This window comes from Phaseolus vulgaris, chromosome 10 (assembly GCF_051622355.1).
Source record: "Phaseolus vulgaris cultivar YP4 chromosome 10, ASM5162235v1, whole genome shotgun sequence".
NCBI classification, from domain to species: domain Eukaryota; kingdom Viridiplantae; phylum Streptophyta; class Magnoliopsida; order Fabales; family Fabaceae; genus Phaseolus; species Phaseolus vulgaris.
This window is the reverse complement of record NC_143507.1, coordinates 11,682,467-11,690,389: the sequence shown is the minus strand read 5'-3', so window position 1 is coordinate 11,690,389 and position 7,923 is coordinate 11,682,467. Positions and strand designations below refer to the sequence as shown.

At 34.2% G+C, this 7,923-nt stretch overlaps 1 pseudogene; it reads left to right on the top strand.

Moving 5' to 3' along the window:
* The first annotated feature begins 753 nt into the window (after positions 1-753).
* LOC137814083 (uncharacterized) lies at positions 754-6,876 on the top strand (annotated as a pseudogene).
* Positions 6,877-7,923: the final 1,047 nt, after the last annotated feature.

Below are 7,923 nucleotides of genomic sequence, written 5' to 3'. Positions count from 1 at the left end.
ACGCCACTTCCACAAACAGCGACTATGTACACTGCAGAACGCCACTTCCACAAACGGCGACTATGTACACTGCAGAACGCCACTTCCACATTAAATGTGCTTTTTAAATCTTATTCAATAATATTTCTAAGCTCAATAGCAGAATAAGCATATCCAGAAGATTCATTCTGCTCAATCTTCCATTAATTATGAAAAAAAGATTATCTCAAATCTGAATAATTTTGAATGGAGCATCCTGCACGAAAACAGTAGTTTAGTTGTGCTTATATCAGAACATATAAAATTTTATTGTCCATAAAATAATTGTTCAAGCACAGTATTCAATCTGAGACATATTATGGGATGCTCAATATGTACCTTGGGAACCTACCAATGTCAATAAGTTTTCATAAAATGTGCTTTCTGAATCTTTGTCAGTAATATTTGTAAGTATAACATCCAATTTTAGAATGTGTAGTAACCTTTATTAATCCAATTTTGGAATGTGCAGGCACCTTTATTAATACAACTTGGTTCTATTGTGTGTAAGTTTGTCGTCTAGCCTAATTTGCTTTTACTTTAGCAGAATAAGCATATTATGTACAAATACCTTAACCCAAACTGCAGAATGTCAAAGTGCAACCCAAAATGAAAAATTTGGATATTCCCGCTCTAAACTTTCAATGGTGAGTAAGTATTTGACCAATTGTTTTGTGACTTGAATTGAGGAATTAATTGAACTTCACTAATAACTCTATATTCATATGGATCCATATGAGTCCAAGTATGCAAGAAATCGAAGGAAGATCATCCTTCATATCAAGTTCAACAGAAAAACTAGCAAAGTCACAGTTAGAAACTCATGTGCTTTTTATTTTTTTGTAATATTGAATTTAAGTTTATCATTTATGACTATATTTCTTCAGGCACTTCAAATAAAAATTGCAGTGAACAAAGTTCTCAGACAAGCACAATTTCATTTGGAGAAGCAGATTCTGTTTTAAGAACAGGTATATGAGTTTATGATTGTTGTTTATTATTTACTACTAATGTATTACAATGAAAATGCACTACAGATGTCCATGAAAAATCATACCACAATCCAACAAAGAAAATGAAGTTGGTTTTTAACAAAGAAACCATAAGCCAAAGGAATAAGGTAACAACTACTGCATATGGATTAAACTACACACAAAATGCATTTTTTGACAGAGACAATACAGAAGATTTTTTTCTGTCAAGTAATGCTAAGTCTGCAAGAAACTTATATTCAGGTTAAACCTTATATGCAGGTAATTATTTAGAGTTTAGAATGTAAGTTTTCTGAAGCAAATGCTAATGCATTCAATATCAAAATTTAATGCAGATGTACTTTACAGTTCATCCGAAAATGCAACAAAGGAACATTCCATGGTTGTTACCCCACAATGTACAACCAAAAACAAAAACTTAAGGGGTACAAAGCCTATGTTGTCACAGAATGCAGGATCAGACTTAGAGAATAGACAACTCTCATGTCCTTTAAGTATAGGTAAGTCTTTAAGCCTTAGTTATAAAGGAATATTGTATATCATTAACTAAATTAATGATTGTTTATACTATTCTTTATTTGTAGTTAGTCGTTCTGGAATTCAAAACACACTACACTCAATTGCACAAAGGAAACCATTATCGGAATTGAACTATAGTAAGTGGACGTCTTAAACCATGAAATTCATTAAGTTATTCAATTAATACTAGATTTGTGAGATGTCATATCTTATTTTAAACTTTGATGACAGATACTCCAATGTCGGCTCAAATATCTTCTTTATGCTCTGAACTCCAAAAGTCATCTGACCATGTGCAAAATAAGAAATTATATCAGTTACCTTTGAATAGTAAGTACTCATTATGGAACACATCAAAAAATTGATGAAGAACAACTAGGTTGTAATTGTAATTTATTAATTACTGTTTATATGTATCCATTGTTGATATCAATAATTTGTCTATACAGGGGAAATTGAATTTATTCAGTGTTCTGGAGGTGGACACCATTCTTACTCTGTCTCTCAAAAGAAAGCTATTAGATATCCTTTGAATATAATGAATTCATTTAGCAAAAATTTGCATTATCCTGAATCTTCTCCAAGTTATGAAAATAATGGTAAATTATCTTTAACGTGCTTCCTCAATATTGTGTATAGAACTATTCCCATATCTAACTATGATTATTTTATTTATCTCAGATGATGTATACAACAATTTTAGAAGTGAACTATATTCAAAATCTGAATTACAAGGTTAGCACATTATGTAATTGTTGATATTGTATAACTTCTGTGAGCATATTAGCAATTGTGTGAGAAAGTAAAGCATTTCTAATACATTATTAATTGATTCATAATACATCATATTAGAACTCATGATTCCTGTATAGAAACCAAAATTATATGAGTTCTTTTTAATTTTCAGATGTTCTTCATGTTGGTCAACCTTCGATTGAATGTGTTCACCGTGGAGCTGTTTTAGGGTATGAGGAACGATCTGATAAATCAAAACGTCCACAAGAAGTTCAATTTTCTATATGTTGCCAAAAGGGAAAAGTACAACTACCTTTCCTACAAAGACCTCCAGAAGTGCTACACAAATTATTAAATGGTGAAGATCCTAGAAGCAAGCATTTCTTAGATAACATTAGAACTTACAACAATATGTTCTCCTTTACTTCAATTGGTGGAAAGATTGATTCTTCTATGAATAATGGTAGTGCACCTCCTCAGTTCATACTTAGTGGCCAAAATTATCACCGTATTGGAAGTTTGTTACCAGAGCCAGGTTCAAATCCCAAGTTTGCACAATTGTATATATATGATACAGAGAATGAATTAATTAATAGAATGAGCCATTTTCAGTAAGTATTTCTGTATTTACTCATACTTGAACATTGTATTTGTCGCATTGTTTATGGTTAATTCTGTTGGATATGGTTTCAGGTCAAATAATGATAAATCCATACTTGATAAATCACTGGTTGGTGATTTCATAAAGATGATTGATGAGTACAATGTTCTTGCTAAATCCTTTCGAAGAGTAAGGGATGTCTCTGTTCAGGATAGACCATCAGATTTTACACTTCGATTATTTAGAAATAGATTCAAAGATCCAAGAGTGTACAACACGTCGTCATCAGATGAAATAGCTACTCTAATTGTGGGAAATTTTGCTAACATGGACGTAGACAGAGATATAATTGTTAAGAAGAATTGTGGTAATTTAACAAGGCTTCATGAAACACATACCGCTTTCATTCCACTACAATATCCTTTGATGTTCCCCTATGGAGAAGATGGTTATCAAGAAAATATTCCAATAAGGGACCGGTACCATGGCAGTGAAACTAGAAAAGAATCCGTGTTTCCTTAAGGGAATTTATTGCATTCAGAATTCAAGAAAGAAATTGTGAGTTTGGTAACATAGTACATGCACGTAGGTTGTTTCAACAATTTTTGGTGGATTGTTATACCATGATTGAAGCACAACGTTTGTCTTTCATTAGGGCAAATCAAAAATTAATTCGGTCTGAAATTTTGAATGGCTTACAAGAAGCAATTAACAGAGGAGAGACTGATTCTTCCTGCGTTGGTAGACGTGTGGTTTTGCCTTCATCTTTTGCGGGTGGTATGCGTTACATGTTCAATAATTGGCAAGATGCTATGGTCATCTGTAAAAGATTTAGTTATCCTGATTTGTTCATAACAATAACATGCAATGTCAATTGGCCAGAAATTCGTGATGCTCTTGAGCCAAAAGGATTAAGTCCATCAGATAGACCTGATATTGTTTGTAGAGTCTTCAAAATCAAACTTGATCAAATGATGACAGATTTCAAGAAGAATAACTTTTTTGGTCAAACAAGTGCATGTTATTATTTACAGTAGTATGTTTTCTGCATATTCCCATAATTAATTTTGCATATATTTTTCTTTTGTTTCAGGAATGTACACCATTGAATTTCAAAAAAGAGGTTTACCACATGCTCATATACTATTATGGTTGGATGGATCAAACAAGCTGCAAAATTCAACAGATATTGATAAAGTCATATTTGTTGAATTACCTCACCCAAATTTGTATCCGAAATTGTTCAAAGTTGTCAAAAGCTACATGATACATGGACCATGTGGAGTGGCTAAATTAAATTCACCATGCATGAAACAAGGTAAATGTTCAAAATTCTTTCCCAAAAAGTTTACATGTGTAACTACTATTGATGAAGACGGATATCCAATCTATAAACGTCGGAATAATGGAATTTTTGTGGAAAAAAATGGTATCCAAATGCATAATAGCAATGTTGTTCCATATAGTCCCCATCTTCTTATGAGGTATCAAGCACATGTGAATACAGAATATTGCAACAAGTCAAATTCTATCAAATATCTTTTCAAATATGTCAACAAAGGGCCTGACAGGGCTACAATGAAAATTATCAATGGTAGTACACAATATGTTGATGAAATCAAGAATTATTATGATTGTAGATATTTATCTTCGTGTGAAGCTGTTTGGAGAACTTTTGGCTTAGACATACATCATAGATGGCCACCTGTACAAAAGTTATCATTTCATTTACAAAATCAACAATCCATTCTGTTTAAAGATGATGATAATCTTGATCAGGTATTTCAAAATAATGAATCTATGAAGACAATGTTTCTCGGTTGGTTTGATGCCAACAAAAAATATGCCGATGGAAGGAATTTGACATATGCTGAATTTCCAACCAATTTATCTGGATTGCTACACAAAGACAATGGAAACCAAGGAAGCAAGGTCAGAATATTGGTAGACTCACCTATGTACCACCTGGATCTGGAGAATTTTATTACATGAGGATATTGTTAACTATTCAAAAAGGTTGTGTTGACTATGCTAGCATCAGGACAGTAAATGGGCAAATATTCAATACATATAAAGAAGCTTGCTATGCACTAGGGCTATTGAAAGATGACAAAGAATTCATTGATGCAATAAAAGAAGCAAGTGAATTAGCTTCTGGTCATGAACTCAGGCACTTATTTGTTTCATTATTGTTCATGAATACAATGTCCAAACCGGATGTGGTTTGGAATGCTTCTTGGAAATTACTGTCAGACGAAATTTTATACCACAAAAGAAAGGAGTTACAGTTGCCAGGTACTGATTCTTTAAAATGCAAATTTTAATTACATAGTTTCAACTATAAATTATGAACGTGTTTTGTATATTTGAAAAATGTTAGGTCTTCAGATTGAGGATAAAGAACTACATCATCTTTGCTTATTAGAAATACAAGAGTTATTAATGGCAAATGGTAGGTCATTACAAGAGTTTGTTTGTTTGCCACAACTTGATCCTTCTCATTCATCTTTCTTTCAAAATAGCTTTATTATTGATGAACTTAACTACAACAAAGATGAAATGGTAAAAGAGCATACATCATTGTTGAAATGTCTCACTGCTGAGCAACTAAATGTTTATGAAAACATCATTTCATCAGTTGTCTCTGAAAAGGGTGGTTTCTTCTTTCTATATGGTTATGGTGGAACAGGCAAAACTTTCATTTGGAGAACATTATCTGCTGCAATTAGATCTACAGGAAAGATTGTGTTGAATGTAGCATCGAGCGAAATTGCTTCTTTATTGCTTCCTGGAGGGAAGACAGCACATTCTAGATTTTGTATTCCTATTTTAATAAATGAAGACTCGACTTGCAACATAGCTCAAGGAAGTCATAGGGCCAGGCTTTTAATTGAAACAAAATTGATTATATGGGATGAAGCACCAATGATGAATCGAATGTGCTTTGAAGCCTTTGACAGAACTTTGAGAGATCTTATGAGAACGGTGCATGAAGAAAATAGTAAGAAACCATTTGGTGGGAAGGTTGTGGTCCTAGGAGGTGATTTCAGGCAAATATTGCCAGTTGTAAAAAAAGCATCAAGATATGATGTTGTGAAGTCAACAATCAACTCTTCTCATCTTTGGCTAAGTTGTCAAGTCTTAAAACTTTCTCAGAACATGAGACTAAACCATGCAAAATCTAATGAAAGTGGAGAGAATATCAAAGAATTTGCTAATTGGATCCTGAAAATTGGAGATGGTAAAATTGGTTTTAATGAGAATGGTGAGTGTTCAGTGGAAATCCCACATGATCTATTGATTGAGGCCACTGAAACCCCTTTGTTGTCATTGGTTAATTTTGTTTATCCTAATTTTTTGACTAACATGATGTCTCCTGGGTACTTTGAGGATGGAGCAATACTTTGTCCCACAACTGAATCAGTAGAGCAAGTGAATGATTTTATTTTATCTCTATTAAGTGCTCAAGAAATAACTTATCTTAGCTCAGATACACCTTGCGAATCATATGAAGACCAGGACATTCAAGGGGAATGGTTCACGTCTGAATTCTTAAATGAGATAAAATGTCCAGGGATACCAAATCATCACCTTAAGTTGAAAATTGGCGTGCCTATTATGCTTTTGAGAAATATTGATCAAGCCAATGGTCTTTGTAATGGAACAAGGTTGCAAGTTATTGCTTTGAGTAAAAATGTAATTCGTGCAACAGTTCTAACAGGAACAAATATTGGTGAGAAAATATTGATTTCAAGAATGAATTTGATCCCTTCGGATGCAGGTATGCCCTTTAAATTCCAAAGAAGACAATTCCCAGTAGCTTTATGTTTTGCAATGACAATTAATAAGAGCCAAGGTCAATCATTGGCAAAAGTTGGTATATATCTTCCACGTCCAATTTTCACACATGGACAGTTGTATGTAGCTGTCTCTAGAGTCAGAACGAAAAAAGGATTGAGAATTCTTATTCTCGATGAAGATGGGAATGTAACTGTTGGGAAAAACGGGTAATTTTCCCACTAAAACAAAACCCTAACAGAGCTACCCGACAAATAATATTGAATAAATAAAGCGGAATAATAAAAGAGATAAAGAGAAAAAAACACACCCGAAAATTGTTAACGGAGTTCGGCCTGTTTAGCCTAATCTCCGAGCACAGCAAAACCAACTCACTTTTATTATTATGAGAGAAGATATTACAAATTGGGATATGTAACAGTGAAGGAGAAGAGTTTAATTTATAACCCTCAAACCTCCTTCCCAAACAATGAACCCACCGATGTGGGACTTGGGATTAAGCCAAAATCAACAAATCTCCACCTTGGCTTAATTTCAAGTCCCACCTAAAACAAATCTTCTCAAAACATAACAAAAACAAACTTTACAGTGCTTCAAATTTGCGCCTCCGGGCGCCAACTTCAAATGTGCAAAATATTAACCAAGTCTAAACAATGTTCAAACTTGGCCCTTGTAACCACCTTGCCTTATAGCGAACATCTTCTTTATTAGAAAATTCTTCTTTCTTTGCAAATACCCATTTGCATCCAATTGCCTTCTTACCTTTTGGTAAATGTGCCATCTTCCACGTCTTGTTCTTCTTCAAAGACTGCATCTCCTCTTCCATCGCACCTGCCCAATTACCACTCTCTGAACTCAGAATGGCTTTTGGGTAAGTGGATGGAATGTCATCAACAACTGGAAGTGCATAGGCAACCATATCCATGAAACGAGCAGGCTTATGAATATCTCGTCTCTGTCTTCTAACTGCAATTGGCGCTGATTGTTGTTGAGATTCTTGGGTAGGAACCTCTTCCTCATCTGACTCTTCTTCTGCCATAGGAGAGTCACTTGTGGTATTTCGTGCTGGGATCACCACTGTTGGCTCAAACTCCACCTGCTTCCGGGCATACTCCACCTGTTGCGGAGTACTATCAGCTCCTTCTGTATTTACCTTCTTTAACATGGCAGATTCATCAAAGGTAGCATCCCTGCTGATAATCGTCTTCTTTGCCTCTAGACACCACAAACGGTATCCCTTCACTCCAGGACTAAAGCCCA